Source organism: Mustela putorius, unplaced genomic scaffold, assembly GCF_011764305.1.
Source record: "Mustela putorius furo isolate JIRA1106 unplaced genomic scaffold, ASM1176430v1.1 tig00000407_pilon_pilon_pilon, whole genome shotgun sequence".
NCBI lineage: Eukaryota > Metazoa > Chordata > Mammalia > Carnivora > Mustelidae > Mustela > Mustela putorius.
In genome coordinates, this window is record NW_025421373.1 from 15099689 (window position 1) to 15113919 (window position 14231).

The window sequence follows — 14231 nt, forward strand, 5'->3', positions numbered from 1 at the left end:
AACGCATCTTGGAGAACATCATTTTAGATTGAATTTGTTTGGAGTCCTATGAGCTTCCTCAACTTGGAGGGACAGATCTCTCCTCCGGATTTGGGAGTTCTAGCTATTATTTCTTTAAATAAACTTTCTGCCCCCTCTGGTTCTCTAGCAATTTGCAGATTGCTTCCCTTCTACCATGAGAAAGCTTTCTTCACACTTTTATTCTTCTGCTTTTGTCCTCCTCTGAATTTCTCCTCTTTTCTACCTCACTGATTCTTTTTTCTGCTTGATTCATTCTGCTCTTGGTGCTTTCTGTTGCCTTTTTCATTTTATTCATTACATTCTTTACCTCAAGAATTTCTGTTTGGGGGGTGATTGGGTGGCTCAGTGGATAAAGCCTCTGCCTTCAGCTCAGGCTATGGTCTCGGGGTCCTGAGGTCGAGACCCGCGTCAGGCTCTCTGCTCAGCAGGGAGCCTGCTTCCCTGCCTCTCTCTGCCTGCCTCTCTGCCTACTTGTGATCTTTCTCTCTCTCTCTGTCAAATAAATAAATAAAATTCTTTAAAAAAAAAAAAGAATTTCTGTTTGGTCCTATTTTATGTTTTCTATCTCTTTATTACACTTCTCATTTGGTTATGCATCGTTTCCTGATTTCCTTGAATTATCTTTCTGTGTTTTCTTTTTAGCTCACTGAGCTTCCTTTAAATAGCTGTTTTGAATTCTTAATCAGGTAAAACATAGATCCCCTTTTCTATGGGGTTAGTTACTAAAGATTCTTGTGCACCTTTGGTGGTATCATGTTTTCTGGATTTTTCATGTTCTTTTACAGTCCTTTACATTTGAAATGACAGTCACCTTCTCCAGTCTTTACTAGCTGCTCTTGGGAGAGAAATGCTCTTGTTAGCTCTGCTAGAGATTCTGAAGTTCTCTCAACCTAAGGGTACACCTGCTTCCTGCTTCTTGCTCCCTCTTGTGGCAGAATTCTTAAGTTTGTATGGTTTCTCTGGATCCTGCAGTGAACCTAGTGGGCCACTGTCGGCTTCTCCTTTGTTTTCCCAAAGGTGTCGCCAAAGCTCCAGTCTCTGGTTTCCCGCTTGCCGATCGAGCTGGCGTTCCACGGATGCTCGGATGCTCGTTAGCCATCTACCCAAGCTTGTTCTTGCTCCACAGCAGGGAGGCCTCCTCCTTGGCATCCTGCACACCTGGGAAGTGCTCACTCCGTCACTCTCTCGCCCCACTCCCGCTCCAGAGAAATCACATGCTTAGATCTGGGCCCCAAGCTGTGCTCTTCCAGCGGGGGGGGGGGGGGGGGGGGGGGGGATGGTGAAGGTTAAGTCGGGCTGTTTTCTCGTTCTCTCTAATGCATCCAAATCCCGCCCCCCCCAACCCAAAACATCGTGCTAGGTCTTCCTCAGAAACTTGGACTTCCACAAAGCCTCTTTTTGTCTGTTGGTGATTATCTAAGATAGTGTTTTCCAGGGACTCCAGGACCATAGCTGAGAGGCGTGGAGCTGGCTCATGGACCCTTGCAGAGTCCACAGTCAGGACCAAGGTGGTATCTATGCCTGTTACCTGACATAGAGGTGTGCAGGACTTCTCCTGGGTCCACAGCTCCCACAGGACACTTTTGTCTGTGGATGGATGTTAAATTAATGTTGTTGAGGGGGCAGACACGAATGAGGGAAAAGCATGATGCTGATGTCACGTCTCTGAAAACTCATTTTGGACCAATCTGCCCAGCACTGTCTGCTGGAGAAGGTGAAAGGAAAGAGTAGAGGACAAATCTTTGTAATGTTGGGCTGCAGGGGGAGCTCAAGAGCCAGAACAACTTCTGAGGGCATGGCCACCGCTGACCATTTCAGCCACAGGTGATCTAAAGGAAAGGATGAATAATATATTAAAATTAGGTAGAGGGCTGCGTGGGTGGCTCAGCTGGTTAAGTGTCTGCCTTCAGCCCAGGTCATGATCCCAAGGCTCTGGGCCTGAGCAGGGAACCTGCTTCTCCCCCTCCTCCCTGCTCCTGCTCTCTCTTGCTTTGTCTCCCTTTCAAATAAATAAAATCTTTTTAAACAAATAAAAAATAGGGGCACCTGGGTGGCTCAGTGGGTTAAAGCTTCTGCCTTTGGCTAGGGTCCTGGGATGGAGCCCCGAGCCCCGCATCAAGCCCCTGCATTGGGCTCTCTGTTCAGCCTGCTCCCCCCACCCCCGCCTGCCTCTCTCCCTACTTGTGATCTCTGTCAAATAAATAAATAAAATCTTTTTAAAAAATAAAAAATAAGATACAATCCAAGAAGAGGAAGAAATGGAATTTTATTTTATTTTTAAAAAGATTTTATTTATGAGCCAAAGTCTCAGGACGCTTAATGACTAAGCCATGCAAGGTGCCTCAAGAAATGGAATTTTAATACATTTAATTCTTTTCAAATGATTCTTTACATGATAAAGATTCATTCATTCAACAATTATTTACTAAGCACCTACTATACATAAGACACTGTTCTGGGGACTTCAAATACGTAAGTGAACAGAAAAAATGTATGTCTCCATAGAACTCACATTTAATGATAACACATGCTTAGTGTAAAACATTTAGAAAGTACTGAACCTTGTAAGGAAGAAAAGAAAAATATTCTCTCACTCCACCATCAAAGACAGCCAGTGCTGATATATTGTGCATTTTCTTTTTTTGCTCACTTTTGTTATGCCTGTATCACACATCCATATAACTTAAAAATTGGAGATTTCATTGTATCCCTGACTTACATAATACCAATCAACTTGTCAAAGGATATGAGCTGTCAGACTTCATAAAAATGGCCAAACATCTTTCCAGAAATACTGCTAATCAGTTGTCTGAAAGTTATTAGACTTTTTTAAAAAAGATTTTATTTGTTTATTCATTTGACAGAGACAGTGAGAGAGGGAACACAAGCAGGGGGAGTGGGACAGGGAAGAGCAGGCTTCTCACTAGGCAGGGAGCCTGATGCAGGGCTCGATCCCAGGACCCTGGGATCATGACCAGGGCTGAAGGCCGACACTTAATGATTGAGCCACCTAGGTACCCCTGAAAGTTATTGGACTTTAAAATCAACAGGACTTGGGGGGCACTTGGCTGCCTCAGTCAGTACAATGTGTGACTCTTGCTCTTGGTGTTGTAGGTTTGAGCCCCATGTTGGGTGTAGAGATTACTTGAAAATGAAATCTTTAAGAACATCATTAGGACTTTGTAATATATAAGATTTGTGTGTGTGAGAGAGAAAAAAGTGGGAAAAAAAGTGTTTCAGATTTATGAGTTGTTCTGCTAATGTAGGTATCAGTAACCAAGATTATAATTTCAGTGAGAGGAATAAATCCAATTTACAGAGGATGTGCCACCATCTTCTGTACAGAGCCCCCAGCCGGAGCTGAACATCAATGCCTAAGCTGGAGAGACAGGGTGGACTGTATATTAAGCAAGACCAAGAATGAGTTCACCTAGCTAAAGTGTGTGGAATAAGAACAGGATAGAAGCGGAGTTCCAGGGAATTCCTACTGTCACAAAGATGTGGTCTTGGTCTTCCTAATCTAGAGGAGCCTGGGATGGCTGGAATGGATCTAGGACATTCCAGAGTTTTCACCTACATTAGCATGCACCTAAGACGGCTTTAGAGTTCTCTGAGTCATCCGTTGGGTTTATCCCTAATAAAATGGGTTCATGGGGTCAAAAGCTGAGGCATAGATTTCCCGTTTATTTGTTCCCCTCTCCCTTCCTCATTATACATATATTCTTTGAATGAAGTTTAGATTTTTCCATATGAGGATTTTGAATCATGCTAGGAAAGCCTGAAGGAGAGTCATACAATGAATGTTTAGTAAAAGCACTGCAGAGTCTCAAAATTATGTGTAGAACGGAACTTGAAGAGTCCTAATAGAAAACTCATATTCTGGTACCTTGACTTTCAGAAGTCAAGTGAATCATTCTAAAAAGAGTTTAGTTTAAAAACAAATGTCAATATGCATTTGTTGAGTATCCGCTCTGAACCAGCCACTGTTTTAGGCTTAAGAATTCCTGCCGGAGGAGGCAGGAGGCCCCTCTGAAGCAAGGCTCCATATACCGGAAAGGCCTCACCCAGAGAGCTGCAGTGACAAATGGAAGATGGTAATTCTACAACTTTACATTTTTGTCCCTTATTGCACTATGAATTAATATCTTCGTTTTTTCTTTTTCTTTCTTTTCATTTTTAATTTTTTTTAAAGATGTTGTTTATAGTCAGAGAGAGAAAAAGCACACAAGCAAGGGGAGCGGCAGGCAGAGGAAGAAGCAGGTTCCCTGCTGAGCAAGGATCCCAGTGCGAGATTCGATCCCAGGACCCTGGGATCATGATGTGAGCCAAAGGTTGATGCTTAACCGACTGAGTCTCCCAGGCATCCCTCCCCCCCCTTTTTTTGGAGAGGGAGAGAGGTGGGAAGAAGGGCAGAGGGCGAGAGAATCTTAAGCAGGTTCCATGCCCAGTGTAGAGCCTAATGCGGCGCTTGATCGCACATCCCTGAGATCATGACCTGAGCCAAAATCGAGAGAGAAATGCTTAACCAACAGAACCACCGAGGTGTCCCTTAATGTCTTCTTCTCAAAAGTCCTGTCATTTATTTTCTGAAAAGCATAACTGTATTACATTGTTTTAATTTGTGAAAAAGCAGAAATTTATTAAATATTTTAAATTTTAGAATTTTAAATTTTTAAAACTTGTTTTGGGATTTCTCAATTTTTTTTTAAAGATTTTATTTATTTATTTGACAGAGAGAGATCACAAGTAGGCAGAGAGAGAGAGAGGAGGAAGCAGGCTCCCCGCTGAGCAGAGTCCAATGCGGGACTCGATCCCAGGACCCTGAGATCATGACCTGAGCCGAAGGCAGCGGCTTAACCCACTGAGCCACCCAGGCGCCCCCTTGATTTTTTTAATATATCAGGAACCTCAAAAAATGAAAGTGGCCATGCCCTGTTGATTTCTAAGAGACCAGAGGTAAGACAGATTATCAATTCTCAAGAAAAGTCCAATCTCAGGGAGAGGAAATTATATTAATAGGCCATTTGAGTAGTGTGTGAATGCTATGTACAAATAGTGTTCTTTATTTTTATTTTTAAAAAGATTTTATTTGTTTATTTGACAGAGAGAGTGAGAGGACACAAGTGGGGGGAACAGCAGAAGGAGAGGGAGAAGTAGTCTCCCTGCTGAACAGGGACCCCAGTGAGGGGCTCAGTCCAGGGCCCTGGGATCATGACCTGAGCCAAAGGCAGATGCTTAACCAACTGAGCCACCTAGGTGCCCCAACAGGGTTCTTTCTTAAGCCCTATGTACAAATCTTTTAAGAAAAAACCAATGGCAACAACAATAAAAATGATTAGATCAGAAACAGATCTTAAATTACAGTGCTGAGTTCTGGTCACCAACATTTTCTTTTTCTTTCTTTTTTAAGATTCATTTATGAGAGGGGCGCCTGGGTGGCTTAGTGGGTTAAGCCTCTGCCTTCGGCTCAGGTCATGATCTCAGGGTCCTGGGATGGAGCCTCGAATCGGGCTCTCTGCTCAGCGGGGAGCCTGTTTTCCCCTGGTCTCAGCCTACTTGTGATCTCTCTCATTCTGTCAAATAAATAAATAAAATCTCAAAAAAAAAAAAGGAGAGAGATTTATTTATGAGAGAGAGAGAAGGAGGGAGGGAAAAAAAAGTGCATGAGTGCATGAGCTGGGGAAAAAGCAGAGGAAGAAGAAGAGAGCTCCACTGAGCAGAGAGCCCGACATAGGACTGGATCTCATGACCTTGAGATCAGACCGGAGCCAAAAGCAAGAGTCAGACACTCAATGGACTGAGCTACCAAGACTACCCAGTCACCAACTTCTATTGATGCTACTGTGGTGTTAATATGTCTACGATACATTTCAATTCTTTTCCATTTTGTTCTGTGATAGGCAGCTTTTAAGACTGCTCCCAGTGATCATTCCTCCCAGGATGTATCTTCTTAGAGCTGTGGGCTATACCTGGGGCTTGCTTCTAGTAAAGTGAAGATAGCCACAGTTGAGGAATGTCATTTCTGAGATTAGGTTACAAACAGACTTTGGGTTCTGTCTTGCTTACTTTCTCTTGCTCTCTCTGATGGAATCTGTCAGTAGCTTATGGTGAGCCCCACACGGAGGGAGGCCTTGCAAAGAAAACTGAAGTCTTCAGTCTAATAGCTCAGGAGGAACTGAATTCTGTCAACAACCACCTGTCCCAAATGACCTTGGAAGCAGATCTTCCCCCATGAGACCATAGCAGCCCCAGCTGACTTCTTGGTGGGAACCTTGTGTGAGATAACCTGAAAACCCAGCTGAGTAACATCCACACTCTTGACTCACAGAAACTGTGAAATAATAGTATTGTTTTAAGTCACTACATTTGGGGGCAATTTGTTACATAGCCTTAAATAATTAATACGTCTTCCACTCTCAAACTTCTTCCCAACACACACACACACACACACACACACACACACACTTACTTACTTCTAACCTTGGCTTTTATTTATTTTTTTTTAAAGATTTTATTTTATTATTTATTTATTTGACAGAGAGAGAGAGAGAGAGAGAGAGAGAGAGATTGCAGGTGGGCTGAGAGGCAGGCAGAGAGAGAGAGAGAGGGAAACAGGCTCCCCGCTGAGCAGAGAGCCCAGTGCGGGGTTCGATCCCAGGACCCTGAGAACATGACCTGAGCCGAAGGCAGAGGCTTAACCCACTGAGCCACCCTGGCATTCCAATCTTGGATTTTAGTAGATAAACTGGCCACTATTTCATGCAGAAAATAAAGGCTCTCAGTTATATGGGTATCTCAACTTTTGATAGCAAATCTATACTCCTAAGAGCATCTAATTTATTAATCTTTCCAGTGATAATAGATGTCCTTCCTGATATTTCATTTACATATCTTCTCAACTTCAGTTTTTCTATTCTCTTCTTTTCTTATACAATTAACCCCCCCCTTTTTTTATAAAGATTTAATTTATTTATTTGACATACAGAGATCACAATTAGGCAGAGAGGCAGGCAGAGAGAGAGAGGAGGAAGCAGGCTCCCTACCGGGCAGAGAGGACACTGGGATCGTGACCTGAACTGAAGGCAGAGGCTTTAACCCACTGAGCCACCCAGGCTCCCCTATAATTAACCCCTTTTCCTACTGTATTTTTATCACCTTTCTCTACTGGATTCTTCCCCATCAAGTCTCTCCCATCCCAAAACACAAAACTTAAAACAGGCTTGACCTATCACCTTCTATAGGTACTCCTTTCTCTTCTCCCTCATTTTTTAATGCAAGTTCTATCATTATTATCTCATTTTATTTTCCTAATTATTCCTTAACCCACTTGGATATAGGCTTCTTACTACCACTACCACCTTCCACAGAACTTAACTAAAAACTGTTCTTGCTAAGGTCTTCTACCAGAGACATCCATGAAGCCAAATCTAATGGACCATCCATTCCTAATCTTTATTTAGTTTGACCACTTGGCAGGATCTGGCACTGCTGATCACAACCTTTTAAAATGTTGATCTCCGGGCACCTGGGTGGCTCAGTGGGTTAAGCCACTGCCTTCGGCTCAGGTCATGATCTCAGAGTCCTGGGATCGAGTCCCACATCGGGCTCTCTGCTCAGCAGGGAGCCTGCTTCCTTCTCTCTCTCTCTCTGCCTGCCTCTCAGTGTACTTGTAATTTCTCTCTGTCAAATAAATAAATAAAATCTTAAAAAAAAAGATTTTATTTATTTATTTGACAAAGAGATCACAAGTAGGCAGAGCAACAGGCAGAGAGAGAGAGGAGGAAGCAGGCTCCCTGCTGAGCAGAGAACCAATGTGGGGCTTGTTCCCAGGACCTTACAACCATGACCTGAGCCGACCATGACCTAAGCCGAAGGCAGAGGCTTAACCCACTGAGCCACCCAGGTGCCCCTTCTCAGGGATAAAGTTCTACACTCTTCCATTCTGATGCTGTGCACCAAGAGTCCAACCTCAAAAAGTTTAGGAACCAAGGCAAGTAAAAATGAATGATGTGATTCAGATCTAAGACATTAGAAAGTGATGAAAACTATGAATCAGATAGCTCAAATTTCATATAGAGAGGGCAGTCTCCCTTTGGCCTAACCCAATTGTTGTTGTATAGGAAAGTAGTCCTATGTACTGGAATTTCCAAAAAGCCTATTTCTGTGTGCACTTTCTTCATCTTACAGTGTGTGGGGGTGCCAGGGTGGCTCAGTAGGTTAAAGCCTCAGCCTTCAGCTCAGGTCATGATTCCAGGGTCCTGGGATCAAGCCCCATATCGGGCTCTCTGCCCTGCTTCCTCCTCTCTCTCTCTCTGCCTGCCTCTCTGCCTAATTGTGATCTCTGTCTGTCAAATAAATAAATAAAATCTTAAAAAAAAAAAAAGAAACAGTGTGTGAATGATCATGATAATGTTAAAACACCAGTAATCCAATTCAAATATAAGCTGTTGTCTATCATCCCTGTAGATTCTCCTTAAACAATCTCATCTGGGGACTTCTAAAGAGGATGGCAGAGTAGGAGGACCCTAAATTCATCTTGTCCCATGGATACAACTAGATGACACTTGCACCAGAGCAAAACACACAGAAAAGGACTCAAAGACTGGTCGAACAAACTTCACCACTAAATGTAGAGAAGCAACAATGAAGAGGTTAGGAAGGGCCAGGACTTGGTGGGAACCTAAACCCTGTGGCTCTGACCACTGGAGGAAGGGAACCTCAGGCATTGAGGCAGGTAAGAAACAGACTAGTGTATTGAGAAACCGAGAGAGGGAAGAGAAATCCCCACAGCATTTGGCTTTGACAATTAAAGGGGCCAAATTTCATGAGTGCTTACAAGTGGGACTTAAAAGCCTGGAACTTTAGAAACTAGTAGGGCTTGGCTCTGAGAGAACTCGGAGGGCAACAGGAAGCTGAGATCCTGCCCTTAAAGAAACAGCACAGCAAACAGCCTTTGGAGAAGCAGCAGTTTGAAAGGCACCTGAGGTTTATGGGAGGGAGAGTTAATTACTAATCTCAGAGTTTGTTTATTTTTCATAATTTTTTAAAAAATAGGCTCCATATCCATCTTGGGGCTTGAACTCATGACCCTGAGATCAAGAATTGTGTGTTCTACTGACTGAGCAGGGACTTCTCTCGGAACAAAGGAACTTCTTCTGTCCCTCACCTCTTGTCAAAAACACAGAGCCGCCTGCAGGAACAGCTGGGGCTCTCGATGTACCTGGTTTACACTGTATCCTGTGCTACCCTCACCTCCCCAGCCAGACCTGCCTCAGTCCTGGTGCTGGGGGTCCCCTCCCCCAGAAGACCCCAGCAAACCTTGTCTCCTGACCACCCACGGATGATGTGCCCATGAAAGGAAGTGGTAAGTACTGAATGGGAAAAATCTACAGCCAAGAATACTCCATCCAGCAAGGCTGTCATTCAGAATAGGAGAGACAATGAGTTTCTCAGACAAACAAAAACTAAAGGAATTCATGACCACTAAACCCTACAAGAAATATTAAAGGGAACTCTGTGAGTGGAAAGGAAAGATGATGAATGAGAGTATGAAAAGAAGGAAACACAAAAGCAATAAAAATAAGTATTTCTGTAAAACATCAGTCAAATGTTCACAAAATAAAAGGTCATAAAATATGACAAATACCTAAAATGCTGGGGGAGAGGAGTAAAGAATGGGTTCAAACTTAAGTGACCATCAGCTTAATATAGACTGCTATATGCAGATGTATAAACAAACCTGATGGTAACCACAAATCAAAAAACCACTAATAGATACACAAAAGATAAAGAGAAAGGAATCAAAGTTTATCACTAAAGAAAACCAGCAAACCATGAAAAAGAAGAAAGGATCAGAGAAAAACTACAAAACCAGTAACAGAATAGCAATAAATATATATCTATCAATAATTACTTTGAACGTAAAGGGACTAAATGTTCCAATCAAAACACACAGGGTAACAAAGTGGATGAAAAAACAAGATGCATCTGTAGAGAGAGACTCATTTCAGACCTAAAGACACGTGCAGACTGAGGGATGGAGAAACATTTTTCATGCAAATGGTTGTCAAAGCCAGAGTAGCAATACTTCTAACAGACAAAATAGGCTTTAAAACAAAGACTGTAAAAAGAAACAATGAAGGACACTGCACTGTATAATAATAAAGGTGACAATCCGACAAAAAAATAAAACTGTAAATATTTTTTCACCCCAAATGGGAGCACCCAAAATGAAACCGTTAATAACAAACATAAAGGAATTGATTGATAGTAATACAATAGTAGTAGTAGATTTTAACACCCTACTTTCATCAGTGGACACATCACCCAAACAGAAAACCAACAAGGAAACAGTGGCTTTGAATGATGCACTGGACCAGATAGATTTAGTAGATATATTCTGAGTATTTTATTTTAAAACAGCAGAATACACATTCTGTTCAAGTGCACATGGAACATTCTCTAGAATAGATCACATATTAGGCCACAAAACAAGTCTCTACAGATTGAAACAGATCAAAGTCATACCATGCATTTTTTCTGATCACAACACTATGAAACTAAGGATCAACCACAAGGAAAAATCAAGAAAAAGGCCACAAATATATGGGGTTAAATAACATGCTACTAAACAATGAATGGGTCAACCAGGAAAGAAAAGAAAATTTAAAAGTACATAGAAACAAATGAAAATGAAGACACAATGGTCCCAAACTTCTGGGATGCAGCAAAAGCAGTGCTAAGAGGGAAGTAGATAGCAATACAGGCCTATCTCAAGAAGCAAGAAAAAGCAAGAAAAATCTCAAACAACCTAACCTTACACCTAAAGGACAAAGAAAAAGAACAACAAACAAAACCCCAAACCAGCAGAAGAAAGGAACTAATAAAGATTAGAGCAGAAATAAATGATATAGAAAAAAAAAAAAAAAAAAAAAAAAAAAAAAAAAAGATCAATAAGGTGGGTGGCTGAGTCATTAAAAGTGTCTGCCTTCAGCTTGGTCCTGGGATCAAGCCCCACATCAGGCTCCCTGCTCAGCAGGAAACCTACTTCCCCCCTCTCCCACTCCCGCTGCTTGTGTTCCTTCTCTCTCTCACTGTGTCTCTCTCTGTCAAATGAATAAATTAATCTTAAAAGAAAACAAAAACAAAAAACAGATCAGTCAAACCAGGAGCTAGTTCTTTGAAAAGATCAGCAAACTAATAAACCTCTAGCCAGACTCACTGAGGGTGGGGGCAGGGGCACTAAAAAAACAAAACAAAACCCAAAATCACAAATAAAAGAGGAGAAATAACAACCAACACTACAGAAATACAAACAAGTGTAAGAGAAGATTATGAAAACAAACTGGATAACTTAGAAGAAATCGATAAATTCCTAGATACATACAACCTATCAAAACTGAAGCAGGAAGAAAGAAAATTTGAACATACTGATTACTACCAAGGAAGACTGGATGAGTAATCAAAAAACTCCCAACAAACAAAAGTCCAGCACCACATGGCTTCACAGGCAAAGTCCATCAAACATTAAAAAAAAGAAAAAGTTAATACCTATTCTCAGACTATTCCAAAAAATAGGAAGAAAACTTTCAAACTCATTTTATGAGGCCAGTATCATCCTGATAACCAAAACATACCTATTCTCAGACTATTCCAAAAAATAGGAAGAAAACTTTCAAACTCATTTTATGAGGCCAGTATCATCCTGATAACCAAAACCACATAAACATACCACAAGAAAAGAGAACTATAGGCCAATTTCTCTGATGAAGATAGATGCAAAAATCCTCACCAAAATACTATCAAACTGAATCCAACAATACATTTCAAAACATCATTTACCATGACCAAGTGGGATTTATTTCCAGGTTGCAAGTATGGTTTAATATTTGCAAACTAATCAACATAATACATCACATCAACAGAAAAAGGATAAAAACCATACGATCATTTTAACAGATACAGAAGAAACATTCAGCAAAAAATACCATTCAGATAAAAATGCCTTCAACAAAGTAGGTTTAGAGGGAGAACATACCTCAACATAATAAAGGCCATCTATGGAAAACCCACAGCAAATATCATACTCAAAGAGGGAAAAATTGAGAGTTTTTCCCCTAAGGTAAGGGACAAGACAAGGATGTCCACTTTCACCACTTTTGTTCGACATAGTACCAGAAGTCCTAGCCAGAGCAATCAGACAACAAAAAGAAATAAAAGGCACTCAAATCAGAAAGGAAGAAGTAAAACTGTCAGTATTTGCAGATGACACGATACTTTACATAGAAAACCCAAAGTCTCCACCAAAAAAATACTAGAATTGATAAAATGAATTCAGTAAAGTTGCAGGATACAAAATCAATGGGCAGAAATCTGTTCCATTCCCATATACTATTAATGAAGTAGCAGAGATTAAGAAAACAATCCCATTTACAATTATGCCAAAAATAAGATACCTTGGAATAAACCTATTAAGGAGATAAACTGTCTGTATCCTGAAAACTACAAAGCACTGATGAAAGAAATAGAACAACACAAAGAAATGGAAAGAAGTACCATGTTCAAGTGTTGGAAGAACAAATATTGTTAAAAAGTCTATACTACCCAAAGCAATCTACAGAGTTAATGCAATCCCTATCAAAATACCAATAGCATTTTTCACAGAACTAGAATAAACAATTCTCAAATTTGTGGAACCACAAAAGACCCTGAAAGGCAAGGAATTTTGAAAAGGAAAGATGGAGGCATCATGATTCCGGACTTCAAGTTATATTACAAAACTGTGATAATCAGAACAGGATGGTACTGGTACAAAAATAGTCATAGTTCAATGGAACAGAACAGAAAACACAATTATATGGTCAATCTTTGACAAAGCAGGGAAGAATATTCAACAGGAAAAAGACAGTCTTTTCAACAAATGTTGTTGGGAAAACTGGTCAGAAACGTGTAAAAGAATAAAACTGGACTACTTTCTCATACCATAGACAAAAATAGACTCAAAATGGTTGAAAGACCTAACTGTGAGATCTGAAATCATAAAAATCCCAGACGCGCACAAAGAAGAGAATTGTAAATAACATCCCCGATAGAGTTAGTATCCATAGAAAGAACTTACACAACTCAAACACCAAAAAATTCAAATAATCCAATTGAAAAATGGGCAGAAGATATGAACAGACATTTCTCCAAAGACCTAGATGGCCGAGAGACACATGAAAAGATGTTCAATATCACCCATTATCAGGGAAGTGCAAATTAAAATCAAACTGAGATATCACCTCACATCTGTCAGAATGGCAAAAACACAAGAAACAACAGGTGCTGGTGAGGGTGTGGAGAAAAAGGAACCCTCTTGCACTGTTGGTAGAAATGCAAACTGGTGCAGGCACTCTGAAAAACATACAGCGTTTTCCTCAAAAAGTTAATAGAACTAACCTACAATCCAGGAATCACACCACTGGGTATTTATCCAAAGAACACAAAAACTCTAATTCAAAGGGATACATGCACCCCTATTTTTATAGCAGCATTATTTGCAATAGCCAAATTATGGAAATAACCCAAGTGTCCATCAGTACATACATGGATAAAGAAGTGGTATATGTATATACAATGGGATATTAGTCATTTAAGAAAGTGAAATCTCATTTGCAAGGACATAGATAGAGCTAGAGTGTATAATGCTAAGTGAAATAAATCTGTCAGAAAGACAAATACCACATGATTTCACTCATGTGGAATTTAATGAGCAAAGGAAAAAAAGACAAACCAAGAAACAGATTCTTAACTCTATAGAAAACAAACTGATGGTTACCAGAGGGAAGGTGGGTGGGGAATGGGTGCAATAGATGAGGAGGATTAAGGAGTGCCCATGTGATGGGCACCAGGTGATGTATGGAATTACTGAATCACTATATTGTACACCTGAAAATATAACACTGTACGTTAACTATATTGGAGTTAAAATCTTAATTAGTTAATTTTGCAATAGGATGGATGAAAAAAATGTTTTCATTGCTTCAATACCCACTTTAGGCTAAAAATTTCCAAATCCCTAAAACACTCTCTCTCCCCTGAATTCTACACAGGTCCATATATAAAATGCCTTGTTGACATCATCTGTGTTTGTTTATTTTTTTTAAGATTTATTTATTTGACAGAGAGACACAGCAAGAGACAGGACACTAGGGGGAATGGGAGAGGGAGGA